General features: G+C 42.3%; 1 long non-coding RNA gene across 1 annotated transcript; it reads right to left on the minus strand.

The window, feature by feature from the left end:
• Window positions 1-8,977: 8,977 nt before the first annotated feature.
• On the minus strand, window positions 8,978-14,518 carry LOC109280497 (uncharacterized). Its single transcript, XR_002086840.2, has 2 exons — window positions 14,410-14,518; window positions 8,978-9,345 (listed from the first exon to the last, which is right to left on the minus strand). It is a non-coding gene; the product is annotated as an uncharacterized LOC109280497 (long non-coding RNA).
• Between the last annotated feature and the right edge of the window lie 7,125 nt (window positions 14,519-21,643).

Raw genomic sequence — 21,643 nt, forward strand, 5'->3', positions numbered from 1 at the left:
CAAAAGGGGCATTACATAATGAAACTTGTCCCTGCAGTTAAAAGTGAGAAGAGTAGCAGTTGTTATGCACCAACTTTAGGTACTGGTCTGGGAACTGTTAACAATCCACATGAACTATCATAGTTGCAAAAAACACGGTGTAGTGGTCCATCAAAATGGGATACCCAGTATGGATCTACTCCTCCCCTGCAACTTGCATTGCTTTAATCAAATCATTGGTTTCCAACTGACAAAAGACAACTCTCTAATTCAGACAGAGAGTGAAATCCTTAAGTGTCTTTTCACTTGTTTTAATTGAACTAGAATTTCATCCAAGATGTCTAAGAATGAAGAAGCAAAAGACACAGAAAGATTCTAAACCATCCAGCTGATACTTCAGTTACCACGAAAATGAGCAGTCATTTTGAGTATCAAAATTGTCTAGGAAGAGGGACTTGACCCCACCTTTGTTAATGTCTAGACTTGATTTGCCTGCCTGATTCACACTACTGCTATCCATCTCCTAATGGGGTTAGAATGTTGTAGCTGTGATAGTTCAGGAAATGTATGAGGGATGACGGTTTTTTGCAATATATTTTATTGGAATGACTGTATAGTTGGGAGATAAGTTAAACAAGCTTTCAGGTCCGAACTGCTCTTCCTCAGGTGACCCCAGTATTTTTCTGAAAGCCTGTCTAACTTTTCTCACAACTGTAAACTTGGTCTAATAAATGATATCATGAAACCTTTGCACGAAAACCAACTTTTTCTAGTATTGCCAGGTTATGATCCAAGTCTTATAATCATCTGATACTTTTTCATTAGCTATAGGTTTTATTCATAAAGTTCAAATTTGGATCCAAGATTCTTTGGAGCTTGGTGGGGAAAGAGTTGGACCTGGGATGTTGTTCAGCCTTCTGTAGGACCAGCTCTGACATGTGGAGTTGGATTTGGATCCAGATTCAAAATTTATAATAAGTTTTAATTAAAAAAAATAGACAATGGAAAGTCAAACAGAAGACTTAAGAAGATTGTTTTCTGGACTTTGTGATCTACACTTTATTTTAAGAACACAGTATCTGCCATTTCCCATGAAAGGTTTCACTCACACCTTTTGGCACATTGCATTCTAAACATTCTTTCAGGATAGTATGAAAAGTTTGTGTCTCCCTCTATCCAAAAATAAACCGCAGTAACACCCACACACAGGCCTACTCAAAAGGCTAACTATGGAGCTTCTCTTTCTCTTTCTGATAAGGAAGTTAGGCAGTCCCTTAATAGAAGTCTTGTCTTTCTTTAAAGTGTTGAGTGCTGTAAAGTAACACAGATCTTTCCATAATGATCACTATTGCATAACATATTTCCTCACCTTGCTTTCCAGAAACAGAAAAATGTTTGTCTAGAACCTTCTACTAATATAAAAATAATCCTTAGATTATTTTCCTTCCATGCCACATATTCAGACAAACATTTGTGAATCTGTGAAACATATTAATGATAAATTAAATTTATAAAATGGTTTGGACATGTAACAGGAAAGCCTGGCACCCTTACCAACACCATCTTGCAGAGTGTTGTGGATGCACAAAGAAGAGAAGGAAGATCTAGGACAAGCTGGATCACCAACATCAAAGACTAGCCGGGATTAAAACTGACTGATTGTACAAGGATTCAAAAGACTGGGAAGAATGGAGGAAAGTTATTGTTACATTAAAGGTGTCCCAGTGGTTGGCGCAGCCATGGGACTGACTTGACTTGACTTGAAAGTATACAATTTCTGAGCCCAAAGAAACTTGTATTTCTTTTCTCAACTCTGTTGTCACAGTTTCTTATTGGTAGTGATTTAGTTCTATACTTTGAGCCAAAGCTAGCAATCAAATTAAGTTTCATAGATACCATGAGGCAGAAGGTAGGGCAGGGTGTTATCTTAAAAACTAACTGGTTGAAAGGTGTGAGCTTTAGTATGCAACAACCTACTTTTTAGATGTTATGACAAAGAAGGTTGTTGCCTATAAAAGCTCAGGCCTCTGAACCCATTAGTTTCTAAAGTGTCACCCTCCCCTGCCTTCTGCCTGACTTCAGACTAATACATGTAACCACCTCTGGGATACCATGAATGAAGGTAAACTTCATTCATACAGAAGTGGATGGTGGCAGAATGGTTAAGGTGTCATGCTATGGCTCCAGAAATGTAAGTCTGAATCATACTCTAGACTAGAGCTATTTAACTTCTGAGTGGCTAGAAATGACAGAACCCCCTGGCCGCAGGCCACACAGGCTGCACACCCCTCAGGCTGTGTGCTACATCATGCAGCCCCTCCCTGCAATGGACCTCCGTACTGCACCATGGCTGTGCTGTTGCATCCCACACACTGTGCTGTGTGGTCCCCTCCCGCTGTATGGCAGGTGCTCCCATGCTGCATGAGGTCTCTGGGTCCCCCTAAGTCCCCTGGTCAGAGGCTTCCTCAGCCCTGGAGGCCACAGCACACCATACTGCCCCTGTGCACAGGAGCAGGAGGCAGTAGGAAGAGGGGGAGCCCAGAGACTCCAGGGACAGCAGCAGCCAGAGTGGTGGAGAGAACAGTGCCTAGACTGGGAGCCTGAGGGCTGCAAGTTAAGCCCCAACTCTGCTCTAGACTTATGCCTAAACATGACTTTAAATGGGTACTTGGTTATTCACACTAGGGAATCAAAGGAGTCTGGCTGTAATGCTGGCCATACTACTCCTTTGCACACTGGCTACAAAAATTCATGTGCCTTATTCATGTTTGTCCTATGAATTGCTAGGAATGAGAAGACCTCTGATTTCATGCAGAGTGGATGAACACACTCCCGGCAAGTAACAGGATATTGTGAAAGTACCATCTGCTTTAGTGTGGAATGGCAGTCCAAGCTCCTACAGAGTTATAGCCAGAAAATCTGCAACTATATGAACTGTTCTTGTGAGAACTTGAACCATTATTAAAATGGGCAAAGAACTCTGTATCTTCTTTTTCTTTCCATATTCTATATAATGATCATTTGAAATACATGATTTTGGTGAAGTTACTGAATGGAGGCTACATCCAAAAAAAGTGTGATTTACATTTCATTCCGGCACTGGCTGTGGTTCAAAGTAATTCTGATGTTTTCTGAAGGTCAGTCCAACTATTGTGTCCAAGTTGTTCAGAAATCTCTGTCAGGAACTTATTACACAAATGCGTAATCACCTGAAGCCTGTATGCCTGACTCCTCATGTCAGTTACCCAATCCATTTACTTTCTAGAACCATGAGGCCAACTAAAATTCTTAACTAAAGTATGAGAATAATTTATAAGCAATGCCTTGAAGTATTAAGACACAAACAGTATTTGCCCAAATATGTCACACAAGGCCAGTCTACACTGATATGTACTTTATATTATGAAATTTTTTTTTAAAAATACAGTTCTCAAAAATAGACTCCCAGATTCAGAACTGGACTCATATTCACAGACACACTACATCTGAGTTTAAAAATGCTTACACACACCCCTTTTACACTGCTTCTGTCATGTGCTATGAGGCCTCCTTTTAAAAATGAGCTAAATATAAAAACCGAATGAAAGAAATACAGCTGGAAAAGTAAAACTACAGATGCCTACTTGATTATATATAGGCATTTAAAAAAAGTTAGACATTTGAAAAATGTATTTAATCCATCCAGTTGGTTCTCTCAAGTGTCAGTGTTTCTGCTTTAGTATTAGTGATGTATGTTCAAAATTTTAATTCGTAGGGCAGGGCTGAAACTAGTTTAAGCAGCACTCAATTAGAAATCTTGATTTCTGAGACTTTGACCAGATAGAACAAATATATTTTAAAGGATCATAATGTAAGAGTGATTCCTCACCATATATGTTTCTTTGTATTAATTTAAATTTCATACATCTGGTTCTCGCTTTATCAACTTGGAAAGCAGTGCTTTCCCCTCCAGACTCAGATGCATTTGAAAATGGGGATGCACAAAATAATTTTGTAAATATCTTTGCAGGTTTCCTTTTCTGACACTATGGTTTGTAGTGGTGACTTGTATGCATAAATAGAGAACCTATTCAGTGAGAAAAGCAGAGAAGAAGTCCAGAATTTAAAAGATATGCATCATCCTGCCCCAAATTCATATATTCTGAAAATGAACCTGAGAAAAAAACAGCAAGGAGAAGGCAAAAGGAACTACTGTAGCAGCAGTAAGAGAGAGTATTGTACAGGAGAAATGTAAAAGATAAGTCAGGCAAAAAGAATACAAAGCTAAATTCTGGAGCCAAAAAAGGTGTAGGCAGATCAAGAAATACCTGGGTTAAAGCAAAGTAAGCCAGATCAGATAAGAAGTATTTTAACTCTTTTAACTATTGTATATAAACACAATCCTCTGAACCTGCTATCTTCCATGTATTCTAAACACAGTCACTCCATTGTATGATGATCAGTAAATTAGCCTTGACACTGTTAAAAGCTCTATCTTTCACATATAACTCATGTCATCAACAGTTATTTCATTGGATTGTTCTTGGGCCTCTAAGGACATTCCTTCCTCACCTGACATCCACAAGGCAGGTGATCACATTTGTCCATCTGTGGTGGCTTAACCCATTATGACACTATGGCATTCTTGATGTCAATACAAGAGTATTCTGTGTCTGCAGAACTGTTAGAGATCACAATGACAAGCCCTTTGACTGTCTGAACAGATATTTCAAGACATATAGTGCCACAACACATGGCATTACCTTATTTTTATATTTTGGATGGTGTTAAGAACATAAGAAGTGCCATACTAAGTCAGACCAACAGCACCTATAGCTTGGTATCCTGTCTGACAACGGAAGAGGTGGATACTTTGGTTCAGAGCAGTGGTTTTCAACCTTTTGCAAACCCTTTTGGAAATTCTGAATGGGGGTGCAGACCCCTTTGAATTGTAAGTGTGTGTATTCACATACTTTTGATTGATCATGGTCATCTTTTGCAGACCCCTTAGACATAGTCTGCAGATCCCCAGGGGTATGTGGACCACAGGTTGAAAAACCACTGCTTTAAGATCTGGAAGAACATGGAACTAGATATATACTGAATGATCTATCTCTTATTCATTACCCTCCCTGGCATCCACCATTGTTTGTTTAGAGAGGCCAGAGGAAATATCTCCAACCATAATGTTCAATAGCTATTAATAGATATATCAACCATGAATTTGTCAAGTCCCTTTTATGAACCTAGCAATACTATCTGCCCCTCTCTCTCCCAGGGTAGCAGGATGCTTAGGGTACCTGCCACTTTAGGATGTCTGCCAGCCTGCGGAGCAGCCTCTGTGTAAGGCCAGGGCTAATTGTGGAGTCATCTGACCCAGGAAGCCTGCAGGTGGGCCTAACCTGATGGAGGAGTCATCTGACCCAGGAAGAGGGCTGGGCTTGGACTGGATATTGTCACAACCCAAAGTTGTGATTTTTTTGTTTGTGTGCGCGCTTCGGCACTGCTAAATTATTTCCCGCCAAATTTGTCGCTTTCTTTGCACGGTAGAGTTCTCTGCTGCTAGAGAACTCTGGTGCAGCGGGGGATTTCCCACCAGATTGCAGCTTCTTTGCAGTGTGCATCTCTTTCTTGCACCGTAGTGATGCACGTTGTAAAGAAGTTCTCGCCATTTGTATTAGGATCTGCGCCATGTTATTGGCCAATTCCTAATTTAGGCACACATGGCAGCTAGCGATTGGCTTGCTAGCTGTACAAAAGGCTTGGGTAATTTCCGCCCAAGCCGGAGGAGGGAGGAAAAGAGAGAGAGATTCTGTGTGAAGATCTCTAAGCGCTGTGGACCCTCGCGGACCTGACGTGCCTCCCCTAAGCAGGCAAGAGAGGCAATAGAACCGAGCCTACGGAGCTTTCGCTTCTCGCCTCTCCCCTTTGCCGAGCGCAATCCTAGACGTATCCCTTTCCTGTAATTTCGGACCCTGCAGAGCCTAGCAAACTCTGGGGAAAACATATCGGACCCGCGGAGCCTGAATAACTCCGGGGAAATTTTCGAACCCAACTTAACTGGACCCGCGGAGCCTAGCAAACTCCATGGGAGCAATCGTTCTGTCAGAATCCTCCAACGAGGGTTCAAGCGGGAGCTGTGCCTGGAAACTTGTCCAGCCTACACTGATACCATCTTTGGGTGTAAGTAAACAATCTTTTCAATCAACCATTATGTCTCCGTGACTAATTCTAACTCATGTGTGCAAAACCGCTTCGCGGCTCTCTCCCACCCCGCATGTCCGGGCTGCTGGCCACAGCCCATATGCACTGGAGACGGGTCCGGTACGACCCTGGTTCGCCCCCGGCTTGCCCATGGCGGCCAGAATGGGATCGGAATCACCACCGCACATGGCAACGAGGGCAGGCTCAGGGCCCGGCCCGCACAGACATAAGCCTAGGACCTGAGCAGAGCTGGCAGTAAGATCCTCGAGGCTGCTGAGAGAACATTGCCTCAGCAGGATGGCTGCAGCTGTACAAGATCAGCATGTAGAGTAACACTTGGTACAGTCTGGAGATTTAGGAAGGAATTATGGAGGTGGAGGAGGGTCCTGGGGAACCCGTGTCGGGTCCAGAGCCCTAAAGCAGGGCTGGTGAAGGGTTCAGGTGAGCCCAGAGTGGGGCTGCAGGCAGGAGATCTATTAAGGGGTCCAGATGAATCCAGAGAGTGGGGCTGAGTGTGTAGGACCTGATGAGGGATCCAGAGGTGGTCTGAGTGTGAGACACCTATGGAGGGGCCCAAAAGGGAAGACCCATAGATGAGAGAGGGCTAACCACCGGAGGACTTACCCACAAAATCTCACTGGCCTAGGCAGGGACAGGGCCTAGGGACCATTGCCAGAGATTGCTGGAGCCAAGGGAGCCTGGAGATCTTGGCGGCCCAGGTGGGACCAGGGCCTAGGGTAGGCCGAAGATTAAAGAGGACCACAGGAAGAGAGGAAGGGGTCAAGGGGCATGCAGCCTAGGATGAAGATGGCTGATGCAGGGTCATCTGTAAAGGAGGGTTCTAGAAAAAACGGTCCAAGAGAGAGAGCTGGGGCCAAGGGGGCCTGGAGGTCTGTAGCTCAAGAGGGGCAAAGAATGGGGCTGGAAGCCTGCATCCCAGAAGGGGCATCTGACATCAAGAGGGAGCCCAGGAGGGCCAGGGTAGTTAGAGCAGGATGGCCTAGAGATTGATCCTGGGTAAGGCCTAAAACTGCACCCTACTGGGGTTGGTCAGTGCAGTGGGGCTGCCTGTGGTGAGGCAGCCTCCACAAAATGCCACATGTTGCAACCCCAAGGAAAGGTGAGTACAGGGCACCTGAAAGCCTCAGCTCCCACTGTCTTATGGATTATCCCATGGAGCGGGGACAACACCCTAACAGAAAAGGAGGGGAGAGACTGGGACCAGAAGGGTCCAGAGAATGGTTGGGAGAGAGTGGGACCAAAAAAGGCCCAGAAAGTGTGTGGGAGAAAGTGAGACCAGGGGTTCGAGGAGCCAGAGAAGGGGCGAAGCAGGAGACTGAGGGCTCTGGCAGCCCCGGAGAAGGACTGAGTAGGAGACCAAGGGGTCTGGCAGCCCCAGAGAGGGAGTGAGGGCTGTATGTGTAAAGAGAGAATGACAGTGAGAATGACATCTGCAAGGCATGGGGCATTGTGTAGGCATGGATTGGAGCCATGCAGTTAGCCCACAAGGCGCAGACCGCAAACACCTGGTGGTCATAAAATTAAGACCATGGCAGCCTCCTGCATTTAAAATAACCATTTTGCCTCAAGGCATGGCAGGTGAGAAGGGCGGACTACCTGTAGAGCAGGATAAAAAGATATTTTTTTAGCCTTCAGGGACTTTATGGCCACCCCTGGAGATAGTACCCTGTGACACTGTGGTGATGAATTCCATAAGTTAAGTATGCGTTGTGTGAAAAAGTACTTCCTCCTGTTTAAGCCTGTCTTTTAAGCCTGTCTTCTACTCATTTCAGTGGGTGCTCCCTAATTCTAGTATTCTGGGACTTGGAGAATAACAGTTCCCTTTTCATTTTGCCACACCCCTCATGATTTTATAGACATCTATCATATGTCCCCTCAGCCTTCTCCTTTCCAAACTTAAGAATCCTGCCATTTTAGTCTCTCTCCCTGTGGAGTCTTCCATGGTCATTTTGGTTGCCCTTCTCTGTACCTTTTTCTAATTCTACTATATCCTTTTGGAGATGCAAAACCAAAACTGCACACAGTATTCAAGATGTGGGCACACCATGAATTTGTATAATGGTATGGTGATGTTTTCTGGGTTTTTTTTAATTCCCTTCTTAATGATGCCCAACATTTTATTGGCATTTTTGGTCACAGCTGCACACTGAGCTGATGTTTTTAGAGAACTATCTACAAGGACTCCAAGGTCTCTTTCTTGAGGCATAGCAACTAATTCATAATCCAGCATTGTGTACATATAGTTGGTTATTTTTCCCCATGTGCCTTACCTTGCACTTGTTCACATTGAAGTTCATCTGACATTTTTTTCCCCGCTCTCACTCAGCTTGGTGAAATCTTTCTGCAGCTCCTGTCAGCTTGGGATTTGACTACCCAGAATAATTTTGTATGACCTGCAAACTTAGAGGTTTCATAGTACACCTCTATTTCCAGATAATTGATGCAAATATTGAATAAAATTGGGTCCAGTACACATCCCTGAGGAAACCCATTTCTGATATCCTTCCATCCTGAAAAGTGACCATTTAGTTCTATCCTTTGCTTCCTACCTTTTAACCAGCTCTCAACCCATAAAAGAACCTTCCTTGCCATTCCATGGCAACACAGCTTTTTAAAAATCCTTTGGTGAGGGACCTTGTTGAAAGATTTTTGGAAGTCCAAATATATGTCAGTTGGATCACCTGTGTCCACATGTTTGTTAACACCCTCAAAGAACTCCAACAGATTGGGGAAGCAGGATTTCTGTTTACCAAAACCATGTGGACTCTCCTCCAGCCAATCATACTTTTCCATATGACTGCTGATTTTATTCTTTATTATAGATTCCATCAATTCACCGGGGATAGAAGTGGGACTTATTGGTTTGTAGTTCCTAGGATCACCTTTGGAACCCTTTTTGAAGACTGGTGTTATGTTGGCAAACTGCCAGTCCCCTGGCAAAGGCCTTTTGTAACTATAGGTTACATACTATTGTCAACAGTTCTGCAATTTCACCTTTGAGTTCCTTCATAACTTTTGGATGAATGCAATCTGCTCCAGGTGGCTTATTAGTATTTAGTGATTTGTTCTAAAACTTCTTCTGTTGTCACTTCAGTGTAGTCCAACTCTTCAGACCTATCTACTAGAAAGATTGATCTGACATGGGAATTTTCTCAGTATCTCCTGCAGTAAAAAAACAAAGTAAAAAATTAATTTAGCTTCTCTGCTATGGCCTTATCATCCCTGAGTGCATTTTTTACACCTGGATCATAATGGTCCCATCAATTCTCTCACTGGCTTCCTGCTTCTGATATATATTTTAAAGTTTTTATTATTAACTTCAGCATTCTTTGCTAGATGCTCCTCAAATTATTTTCTGGCCTGCCACATTTACACTTGACCTGCTACAGTTTGTGAGCTTTCCTGTATTCCTCATTTGGGCACACCTTCTATTTTTTGAAGGGTGCCTTTTTGCCTTGAATGGGGGAAGGGGTCTGTTCACTCTTAGAATTATATGAGGAAATGGTTTCAGCCCATTTCCTAGCAGTAACCAAACTAATGTGGTAGTGTGTTTTTTCATGCTGAAGGCATGCACGCTACTTTTCCTAATTACCAGGTCTGAGACCTGCCGCTTTTTATGGAAGCAGCATTTGCTTTTTGTGCCTCTGCCAGGAGACATTGGCCCGTTTCAGAAGCTGTTTAGCAGCTGGAGAACATGGAAACAGTGCCTTTCAGTTTGGAATAGCACAACAGCAGCAGCAACTGAATGAAACTCTATGGACATGGACAGAACTGATATTGTAAATGACTTTTATACAGACCACTGCACACACTGGAGGGACCACATTTTAGTGGAAACATGGAACAATTAGCAGTGGACCCCAAATTTTCATATGAGAAAAGATACACTCACAAAGCTATGAGTGTCCCAGCACTTTTGAGTGGCACAGAATCCAAATTCGAGAGAATAATGGTCCAAAGCATGTTCTTGTGGCCCTTTGCAAACTGAAACACCCAGACAATTTGAGATCTTCTGGCAGGCAACCAGTTTGGAGGTGGAAAAACTATAGTTGGCACAGGGAATGTTGAGGCAACTAATGCTGTATTATCCCCAACTTTGTCAAAATTGGAAAGACACCTATGATATCTATGGCAGTTTGAACAGATAGGATGTCCCAACTGTGTAGGACCAATTGATGGGATACATACATACATTTATTCCAACACCATGATGTCAAACAAATAAGCATAGTAATGGGAAATATACACTTTCACCCTTAGGTATCTCACCACAGTATATTTACAGACATGTACATGAGATACTCATTAGGGATGCATGACGCTAACTTGTTCAGTAAATTCTGTTCCAATGCAGGCAGCACTGTTCCTCTCCCTCTACCCTGTAACAGTCATTAATAAGACATCTCTGCCAAATATAATTTTAGGTGACCCAGCATATTCTTTCTGTATTATCTGATCAAGCCTAATTCTGAGATGTGCCAGCAGGACAAAAGACAGCTCTAAACAAGTGTAGGTGGTGACAGAAGGTACCTTTGGCTGACTGAAAGCAGCGTGGTGTTGCTCATTAACTCATTTGCACTCCAAAATCTTTAGCAGTGTGACTGGATTATGTTCTGTGCTTTATACAATGCAATCTTATGTAAAATTAAACCAGAATGGGAAGGTCTTTGTAGACCATTATACACTGATACACACTGTAACAGGGAGCCTAGGATTCCTGTTACTTCAAGGTAAAAACTTGTAGTAGATACAGTCCAGGCAGGTGAATTGAGGTTAGCTGCAAAGGAGTAGATAGTAATGAAGCACTTAGCTAGGCAGAGAGCTTCACATTAAGGAAAAGGGGAATACCTGCAGCCAGTCAAGGGAACACTGCCCAGAGTAAACTGGCTGCAAGAGAGCAGGCAATTAGATGCCAAAGGCTAGGAGTGTCTATTGCAGGGGTAGCTACACTGCAGTAGGACAATAGGGCAGAGCCTAGCCAGGCAACAAGGACCAAGCTGAAGCAGTAGTTGTAAGCTCCCAAGCCCTGATGAGAAACCCCTGCAGGTGGCAAGAAGAGTCACCTGACCAGAAAATTGCAGGGTTTGGGGAATGTAACAGGGAATCCTAGTCCTGTTACCAAGAGACAGGGGGGCCCCTTTAAATCCAGAACCTTCCAGTCACGGCTGGCCAGTCAAGTAGGGGTTAAGACTCAAGCCCCGCCAGCTGGTCAGGTGACAGGAAGGGGAAGGCCAGAACCCTATAAATGGTGAGTGGAGAAGGCCAGAGGGGCAGCAGAGTGGGGGAACTCCCAAAGATCATGGTGCTGCAGCGGTAGCCTCTTTCAGAAGAATGATCATCTAGAGTAAGCGAGCATATTGCCTCTCTTATTTCTTTATTATTATTTTTCCATTATATGGCCATAGAAGCCTATGGTTTGAGTTGGATGTTAATAACCGGAGGACAGGGCTCAAGCTATTTGGGGAAGGAGAAAGCCTTATTGGGGGCCCACTGCAGAGTAGGGGTGCAGTATCCAGGGGTGAGCAGACCCCAGAGAGGGCACAGGAGCCCAAGTGAGTTTTTTTTGAGAGCTAGAGCCTTGGAGTCAAGCCCTGATTAGTGGGGGGTTTTTGGCTGACAGGCCTAGCTAGAGAGAAAAGGGGTAAACCCACAGCAGCTGAGACCCCAACATAAAGAGGAATTTATAAATACCATCTGCAAGGCTTGGGCTGTGGTATGGGGGAGGAACAGAGCCGCAGATAGTGTCCCCTAACATCGGGACAAGAAATGGGCAGCCTCCTGCCTAATTAAGATCATTAATCAATTAACAACAAGGCATGCCAGGCAAGAAGGCAGGCGGTTGGCCCAGAAACAGGTGGGCAGGCCAAAGGCAAATCGGCCCCCAGAAGGCCCTCCTGTTACAGGGAAGAATACTTAGAGCAGGGTGAAGACGGGGTCCAGGGCTGGGCAAAATCCAGGGCCAGGGTCCTGCAGCCTGAGTGGGTGAGGAGCCTGAGGAGGACAAATAAATAAGGCCAGGGCCCTGAAGCCTTAAAGAAGCAAGATTAGGGCCAGGGGTCCACTGCCTAGGGAGGCAAAAGCAGGCCAGGTGGCCCACAGCCCTAAAGGGATGAGACCAGGACCAAGGGCCCCAGTCACAACCTAGACAAGACAAGAGCTGGAACCGAGATGCCAGGACCAACACAGTGGGCTGAGGCTAGAAAGCTCAGTGAGAAGAAGGGGGCAGAGGCTGGGAAAGCTGAGGGCAACTAAACAGTAACATCTGTGAGGCATGGGCTTGGCCATAGGGGAAGTCAGAGGCTGTGAATAGCCCACAAGGCAGCAGTTGCCCTGGGGTATGCATGAGCTAGGAGGGCCCACCTAGTGAGAAAGATAGATATATTGGGACTATCCGGGTCCAAGAAGGATCCACTGGTAGGAAGGAAGGATGGAGCTTACTCTAGGACCCTTGGGCGGCTTCCCTTTATAAAATTAACTAAAAATATCAAGGTGTGGCTGGCAGGAATGAAGGGAGAGGTCTCTAAAGCTAGAGCAGGACAGGAGCCACATGGCCCCAGAGGCATTACAGCAGTCCCAAGAATGCCGATCCTGTTATACACACCTACTGACAACCAGCAAATGAGTCTTGGTATAGCAAAGGCTGTTAGGTGCGCCACTTGTGCTTCTGTGTTTGAACTGCATACTAAATACACTGGGACTGAAAATAGAATTGAGTAGTACATTTGGTCATTAGTCTGTTATACCATGCACTCAGTCTGTACCTTATACTCAAATGTTGATGTAAACAATAGAAAATAGAATGCTCTCTCTTTGCTTTAATTAAAATGCATTGTTCTTTAAAAAATGGGCAAATCAGCTGTCCTAAATTGGTGGAAGTATGTGTAAACATGCAACACAGATGAAACTTCATCATTTGTAAGGACTGTGCAGATCAGTGTGCCTACTCTTCCTAGCGCACTTGATTTGATATAGGATGAAGCTGATACTGCTGAGGATGTTGATCCATAGCTCTTCAGCTGGTTCTCCCAAGAACCCTTCCACATAGACTATAGTATAGTGTATGGTAATCCCATGGTTCACCATTTTCTAGTTTCTTGAATATGTCCCTGTGTAACCCTGCCAGGTTATCCTTTCATTAACCCACAACTGTTGCTCTTGTTCCAGACAGATTTAGGGGGAAAAAAAATCTTGGCTGTGCTTGAGTTCAAACAATTGTATTCTTAGCCCAGGGAGACACAGGTAAAATGCAGAAAAGTAACATTTTTTAACCTCAAAATAACACTAACCATTTTGCATTTTTATTCTGCCATAAAGCTTCTGCCTTGAGGTTTTTACAGAACTCCTTTAGCATTAGTTTTAATTCAATTTTACCTTCCAGCCATCCAAAACATTTTTGGGAGTGAATGGCTAGTTACTTATGGATGTGATAGCAGCAGTGATGATGATGCACCTTTTTAGGGTGCTGCAACCTTGAAAAACAACGCAGTGCTTCAGATCATAAACTAAGAGAAGGAGAAATTATTCCATGCACCATGGATAAAACTCCTCACTTACCAAAAAAATTTTTTCTGTATTTGTGACAAATGAACTGATAAGTGCCCAGACAGGATTGTAAACACAAATAAGAGCAGGGGTAGGTACACTTGCCTTACCAAGGACCATCAAAGAACACACAGATATTTTGCTGAGTAAAACTGCTATATTACTACTCTCCAAGAATGGCAAAAATTTGATCAGTAACAAACTGACTGTGGAACTAGTGACAGAATTTCAAGTGACTCGAGAATGCCTATGAGCTTAGTTTTATTGCCACTTCTAGACATTTTGGGCAAAGTGAGACTAGAAATCTTATAATATTTATATTAATTTATTTTCATTAAAAAGCTACTTTATTCAGTCACTGTGAAATGCCAATTTACATCTTTCCCTTTGCTTATCCACTATTTTGAACACTGTGATTGGGAAAGAGAGAGCCAGCATATGTATGGACAAGTCTAATAGCACTGCCACACTGAATCTGTGGCTAGGATTATAATTTAAGAAACCTAACTTTCAAAATAATACCAAAGATGTCAGGCTCTACCTCCCTAATGTGATAGGCTAAGTCCTTCCCTGCTTCTTTAGTGTAGAAAACTTTCTACTGTATTCTTCACGGAATGTGTAAAGAACAGGTCCTGTAACCAAGAACTGAAGTCATTTCCCAAGATAAGGCTATTACCCATTTACCTCTTCCTCCACTTTCTGGTTGTTCACTGAAGCTTGGGTAACACCTTAGTATATCTCCAGGTTCCAAATCCATCCCAGCTTTGCTGACTAGTTCATGTCAAAATGGGCTCACCTGAGGGAACAGTGCACAATCCATTTCAATACAAAACCAACTGGTTCCTGGGGCATCACCACTTCCCTTATTTTTGGCCCTCATCTCCCAGTAGCCTACCTTGGGCCTCGTTATTCTTTTCCTGTGCATCTGTCTAGTCTGCTTGATCCTATGGTTTCTTGCAGCTAGTTCAATCTTTATAGTTTGACCACATTCTTTGTACTCTTTAATGTGATGGGTTTTTCTCACTCCAGTCCCTGGCTACACCAAGGTTCTGGTGTGCTCATATGGCCAACAAATCGGCAGCTATTTCTCTACTGTTTCAAGTATCATAAATAGATCCTATGCAAGCAGATTAGTATCACAGGTACTGAGCAGAGGAATATGAAAATGGATCACTTCTGGTAAGAATCAGCTACAGGTTTCCCTTGCTTTATGCAGGTTCTGTAAATTTGCTCTTATGGGATGACTCTCTTTATACCCCAAATTCATTATATATGAGGTAAATTCACTTTTATGTGATTGGCAGCGGGTAAGTTTGTGGGGGGAGGGGAAAGGGCCGTGGGCAGGGGGGCAGATCAAAGTCCCAGTGGTGAGGGAGGGAGCAGGGCACAAGGAGGGGCTGGGATGAGTGGGGCCTTGATCTGCGCCCCCGCGGGTGGCGAGGGAGAGGATGGGGCTGGGGCAGGGACAGAGGCAGGCACTGCACAGCCAGGGTGGCGCACAGGATGAGGGGTGTGGCTTCTGCTGCTATGGGGTGCCACTGTGGGCTGGGGCCAGGCCCTAGCTCCAGTCCCAGCCCCACTCCCTCTGCCACCAGCAGGAGGGCAGATCAAGGCCCCACTCACCCCAGCTCCTGGGGCCAGGCTCTTCCTGGCGGGGGAGGGATTGGGTCATGCTGCGCTCAGAGCAGGCGGCAGTGGCACTAGGAGGGGGGGTCAAGGAGGCTACAGCAAATTTTGGGGTGGCTGTAGCCTCCCATTACCCCCTCTTAGTGCCACTGCCACCCGACCCAGCCCCCTACCAGGAAAAGTCCATCACTGTCCCAGCCCCAGCACACTTACTTTGGAATGTATCCCTATTTGTTACCTCGTAAAGGTAACAATTCCCTTTATGTGAATTTGAATTATGCTCAGCTTTTCAGGAATGCATCTACTGCATAAAGCAAGGGAAACCTGTATAGTCATTAGCATTATAGATAGTTTTGCTTGAATATGAGGACCAAACCACAAGCATAACCCCTAGAATATTCACCCTTTGAACTCACTGCTCTTGTGATTTTTAGCATGTCTTTTCCAGTGCAAATATTTGTTTAACACTGCTAAAAATTATATATAAATAAGTGCACAAGTATAAATTAGGATGAATCTCAATAGAGGATTTGTTTTAGGCATAGTCAATATGTAGTTAGTGGAGGTTGCCTAACAATGGCAAAGCCCTTCAGCAACTTGTTGACAGGGTGAGTTTTATTCTACCACTGAGATCATGTTTTGCCTAAGAGTTACAGCTGTGATGGTGCCTTGTAAATACCTTGAGCTAAGTGATATCGTCTAAAATTCTAGTCAAGAAAGACTAGACTATTTAAGTTGGTCTAATAAAAGATATCAGATTCACCCAAAGAACTTTGTCTGCCTATGTCCTTAGACCAACACAGCTATAACTTATACCCCTGTAGTCAAGAAAGAAGCTTGTTATACTTCAGTATATGTTACAGTGGTCTCATTAAATCCTGCTTTGATTATATTTTAGAAAGTATTAGATTGTGCTACTCAACATGATCTTGTAGCCAAGTCTTTACTAGTCAAAGTCATATTAGCATATTTTTAAAATACACTCTTTTCTAGTGAAAATGCAGTATTAGTCTATACAAAGCCTAGATTTTTCATGGAAAAGAGCCCTAGCACTTTCAGGTAACATTCCATTTGTGTTTATCATGTATTTATAATCCACAGATCTATAGTCAATTTATTCTGCAGGATTACCTTTATAAGCAAGTATAAATGTACACTCTCTGATTTGAGGGGCTTACACTTTGCATAAGTAAATTTGCAAGGTCCCTTTCAGTTATACTTCCCTCAATCCTAAAGGACTACTCATGTGCATTGTTATGCCAAGATGTATGAAGTTAGAGCTTAAATTTTAGACTAAGGTCACAAGAAATGAGAAACTCTCAAGGGAGAGGCTATAGATCTGCTTGTCTATAGATCAAGGGGTTCCAGTACCCCATGCAAATGGTGCGGAGAACAACTGCTATTCCTGTCAATGTAGGGCACTGTCAACAATATTACCAATCCCGAACATTCAAACACCATGAACTAATATCCCCAAACTCATGAAATTGTAAAAAAATTAATTCTTTGTTTTGGAATTTCTGAGATTTTTAGAATGGACTAAAGTCCTGCAAGCTTTTACCCACATATTTTTAAGTTTTAGCTCATAAGGGCTAAAAACTTACTTTTAAAAAGAAAAAAAGTGAGTTCCTATGTAAACAATTGTTTCCAGGAGCTGGGGTTTTCAGTGAACTACCAAATACCATAGCTGCATAGCAACCTCCCCACCCACATCACCAGACTGGGTGACTGGCCACTTTCACCTTCCTGGTCTCTAGACTACATATGCAGAGAACCTGAATCCTCTGCAGAGCTCCCATTTAAGAAACTAAAGTTTTACACACAACAGCTACAAAATATGGTCCCTATGATGAACAAGGGTTTCTGTGTTGTCTATATTATAAAAATACAAAATATTTAATGGCTTTAAAATGTACTCGTTCACCCAAGTCATGCAGCAGTTGAATGTTTTTCAACTCAACTATAAGATGCACAGGAATAACTCAGGCAACACTACATTTATTGTCTATGATGTCAACTCCTCATTCCCTATAATTCCTGTACTCACTAAGATCTGTAGAAACAAATGGACTTAAGTCATTCCTGATCATTCAGTAGTCGATAAACTTTGCATAGGTTCCCCCAATATATAAATTAAAAAATAAACAGACAATGTGCTTTTAAAAAGCTTTACCTGTATGTTTTTTAACCTGAGCCAGTACTCACCAGTAAGCAAACTAGGCTGATATTTGATATGCAAAACTGTATGACACAAAATATAAATATGTACTGCTCTGCCTCATGCTTTGTTCTCTGTTTGAATTGGTGGACAATGAATACTGCTGAACCTATGCTAATATGAGGAAGCTGTTCCTTCTCTTATTTACATTCTGCCTTTAAAATCTCTGTCCTCTTTCACATGTCCGTCTGCTTTCTACTTTCACTTCATCTGATCATGAGAACAAATGTTTTAGAACCATGCCTGCAAATGACTCTCTGAAATAAAACATAGTTTTAATACTTGACATGTGATCCATCTTGGCAGGACACAGCTGATGGTAGGATCCATAGAAAGTTGCATTTGATAAAATATTGAAGGATATGGTCCTGGAATCAAGACATACAAGCACCAGAAGTTGTTATGATTCCATTTTCCCTGTTGGACTGTTGCCAAGAATGTGCTTGGCTTCTCCCTCACGCTTTCCAGGAGTTTTTGCTGAAGCTGTGTTAGTCTGACATCTGCTGGATTAGTGATCACATGAAAATAAACACTGGCCAAAATACAAAGTTTTTAAAAATGGAAGAAAAAGATTTGATGATTAGCTTGTGGTAGCAATGAAACATATTTTAATATGCATAAAAAGGTGAAAACAATGTTACTCTGGTTGCAGTCAGGCACTCAAAAATTAGGAAATGCCAAAATTAAGATTGTTTATGCAACCTTTTAGCTACTCCAATCCATGCGGACTCTATGGTGGCTGACAGCAGCACAATGATGCTCCCTGGCACAGTCAAAAGAGATAGAGGCATGCCCAAAAAAGGTGGACAATCGATTTAAAGCATGGAGAAGAGGATTAATTAGTAAAAAGGGAACAAGAACTAGCAAAAAACAAATGAACAAACAACAAATCAAATTATATCTGAACTATACATCTTGGAAAAAACTCAACTGTTGCCAAGAATGTTTATTTTCATATTTTAATATTGCGAGAGCCCCATTGAGAAAATGAATCTTGGGTTTTCCTGTAGAAAAATCTTTGAAAGTATCATCCCACTGTAAGACAAAACCTGCTTATTTGCAAGGCTGTATCAAGAAAGAGACAAAATCAAATATGCTAATTTTTAGGCTAAACTCCTATGGAAGTTCACATTTTTTCCAAAAGGATATTTTAAAATAGGATACATATTTACAAACAAATCTGTTTCTTAAATAGGACAGTAGGTAAGCCCTTGCCTACAGTGCCCCAAAAAGGACTGTGACCACAATTTTTGAAAATAACAATGGAGACGCATTAAAGGAGCCTAATTTTCAGAAAGCACTGTGCATCTGCTGTAAAAATCTATTTGAATCTCAAGCTGGGCACTCAAAACTGAGGCAGTCCACACCATTAGTTACATTTGAAAATCTTGCTTTATGTTGCCTCTGTCCTAAAACACAGCAAAGTTTAGAGGAAAGGTCTTTCAGTTAATATAAACAGATGGGTCTTGTTCCTGGCTTGGCTACCGCCTTCCTTTTATGGTCACGAGCAAGTTACTAACTCCATTTTATTGTCCTAAGCAAGCATTTGAATCTTGTTTGCATGAACGTAGATGCTTAAATCACCCATAGATTATATTAAATACAAGTAGTTTAATTTTTAAAGAGGTTGGTTGTAAAGAGAAGTCACTAAAGTCAACCCAAGTTTAAAAATGCTAGTTTTAACCTTCCTTTACCTCTTTCTCCATTTGTGCAATGAGAATATTTTCCTGCTTCTGTAGGTCTTTTAACATGTTAATGTTAATGTAGTTAATGGTAAATCTTCCACCCACTTCAGTGAAACCACAAATTCACTCAGTATTTTACTTGTGATTATATCAATGAGATAAATTACTGCAGTTGTGTGCTACGGTACATTTTTTATTTTGTAACTTTCACTTCTTTCTGATCATTATGCACATCTATTTGGATCCAAAACTACTTAAAATCTCTAGGCAACTCAAGCAAGGTGACTAAGTGGATATATGGGCTGATATGAAGCATGAGTTTGTGTGCTGGTCTTATAAAATAAGTAGGTCCAGTCTATTGTGCAAAATAAAATACTTTGGGTGCCTATACATGTGCATCGAGGCTGCGCATTGGAGCAGACTCAATTAATCAAGTCTGCTGGAGCATGGTAATTATTACAGTCCATCAGACTCTGGGGGGGGGGGAAGGGGACACTCTAACTAAAGCTCGTTCAATGACCTTTCATTAAAGTGCCCCTGCTGCCATTTGTCAGCACCAGGATGCTGATAAATGTGACTCTCTGGGCACTTTAATTAGAGTGGCTCTCAGAGCCGCTGTAACACTCTTGGAACTGCTCTAATTAAAGTGCCCCTCCTGCCTCCTGGAGCACATGTATAAACACCCTTCAGTTGTATTATAGCCTGGATCACTTGACATGGCTGGGTTTCAGAGATGTATTTATATTTAAAGTCACAAGAGACCATTGTGACTGCAAACTGAGTCTCTGTGTAACTCGGGCCTTAAAATTCCACCCATTTGTAGTGCTGACATAACTAAAGTAACCATTAATAATTCAAATTGGGCCTAATAATGAACTGGGAGTAAGCACAAACACTTGAGTCCACGTTATATGCTTCCAGGGACCCATTCTGTTAGTGGAGTGTCCTGCATCATACGAAGTTTCTAGGTGAATGGGTAGGCTCTCTATATAAAGTGCATTCTAGTAGTTAAGTCTCAGGGTGACAAAAGTATCAATGACCAGGAAATAGTCAGCATTAGAAAGAGGCAACTGTAGTCTCTTTGGCAACCAGAGATGATACAAGGAGTCACCACTGAGAGTCTAGAAGCTGCAACAGGCCCAATGGGAGACCTAGACTGAATTGCTTTGGCAAAACATGGACACACAAAAGGTTTCAATACACAGAACCTAACTGTCTTTTTAGAGTGTATCAAACCTATTTCATACAGACAGACAAATTCTATACTTAATTATGCTCTGCAGGAGATATAAAATTAAGACCACATTCTCCTTTCAAGCCACAGAACTCCAATGTCACCAGGAAGACTACACAAAGATTAAGAAAAGACTATAAACTCTATGTAGTAACTGGGTCACTCATAACAGTCACCTGCTGCTTTGACCATGAGGCTTACCACTGCGCTCATTAACAGTTAAAGAGAAGCCTCCCACTCTCTGGATCACTGCTTCCTTTTCTTCCGGGCTGACTCTGCTACTACTCAAAGTCCTCTATATGGGAACCCCTGCCAAAGTCACTTTAACAGAAACATGATGGTGGTGACAGCAAAAGCTGCACAAAGGATCTTCCAGATTGTTTCCTGGGAGCTTCCCAGAACCCTGGTTTTCAGTATTAATCCCTAGAAATTAACAGAACAGTTCACCTTACTTCATGATCTCTCTCAACTCAAGCAGGCATAATTGCATTGGTTATACTCGGTTCACTTTTAGAAAGATTTCTTTACAACTGAGAGACTAAAAACATTTTTTTTTTTTTTTTACATGCCTACAATCTGAACAATTTAAATCTGTCACAGAGGCCATATAAATAAGTGGAGCAGGCTCCATTTTTACATGCTCTTTGGAGGGGAACTCCTGAAATGCTTAGGAATTAATTGTCTGAAAAACCACCTCTTAAAAGTCTTTCAGTAGTCAAAAAGCACATTGAAGACTCCTGTGTTATTCTTGATTTATAACCAATATCTGAACTTTCTCTGAGAACAGATGGTTTTGAAATATACTGCATTTTGTGGTGCACCAAAGCCTGAGTGTAGCAGCCCTCAGGATGTAACAAAACTTGTTTATTTTACTTAATATGCAACTGAGTTTTGGTTTTTAGTTATCTTTCTAACCATCAAGTCATTTGTATTTTTAATGTTTGTAACTGAAGTACCCAAGTACTAAATTAATGGTTTCTATAATGTAATGTAAATAAATGATTTTGCCTTCAGTCTCTAGTGCATTGATTCTGCCAGGTCACTTTAAAGAACAGTACAGTCTGCACTGGATTACTCAATAATTTACATTTAGTTACATACTTGCCCTTCAGCTTCATGGTTAATATTAAACTAAGCCTGAATCATTGCATTATA

This window comes from Alligator mississippiensis, chromosome 2, assembly GCF_030867095.1.
Source record: "Alligator mississippiensis isolate rAllMis1 chromosome 2, rAllMis1, whole genome shotgun sequence".
NCBI classification, from domain to species: domain Eukaryota; kingdom Metazoa; phylum Chordata; order Crocodylia; family Alligatoridae; genus Alligator; species Alligator mississippiensis.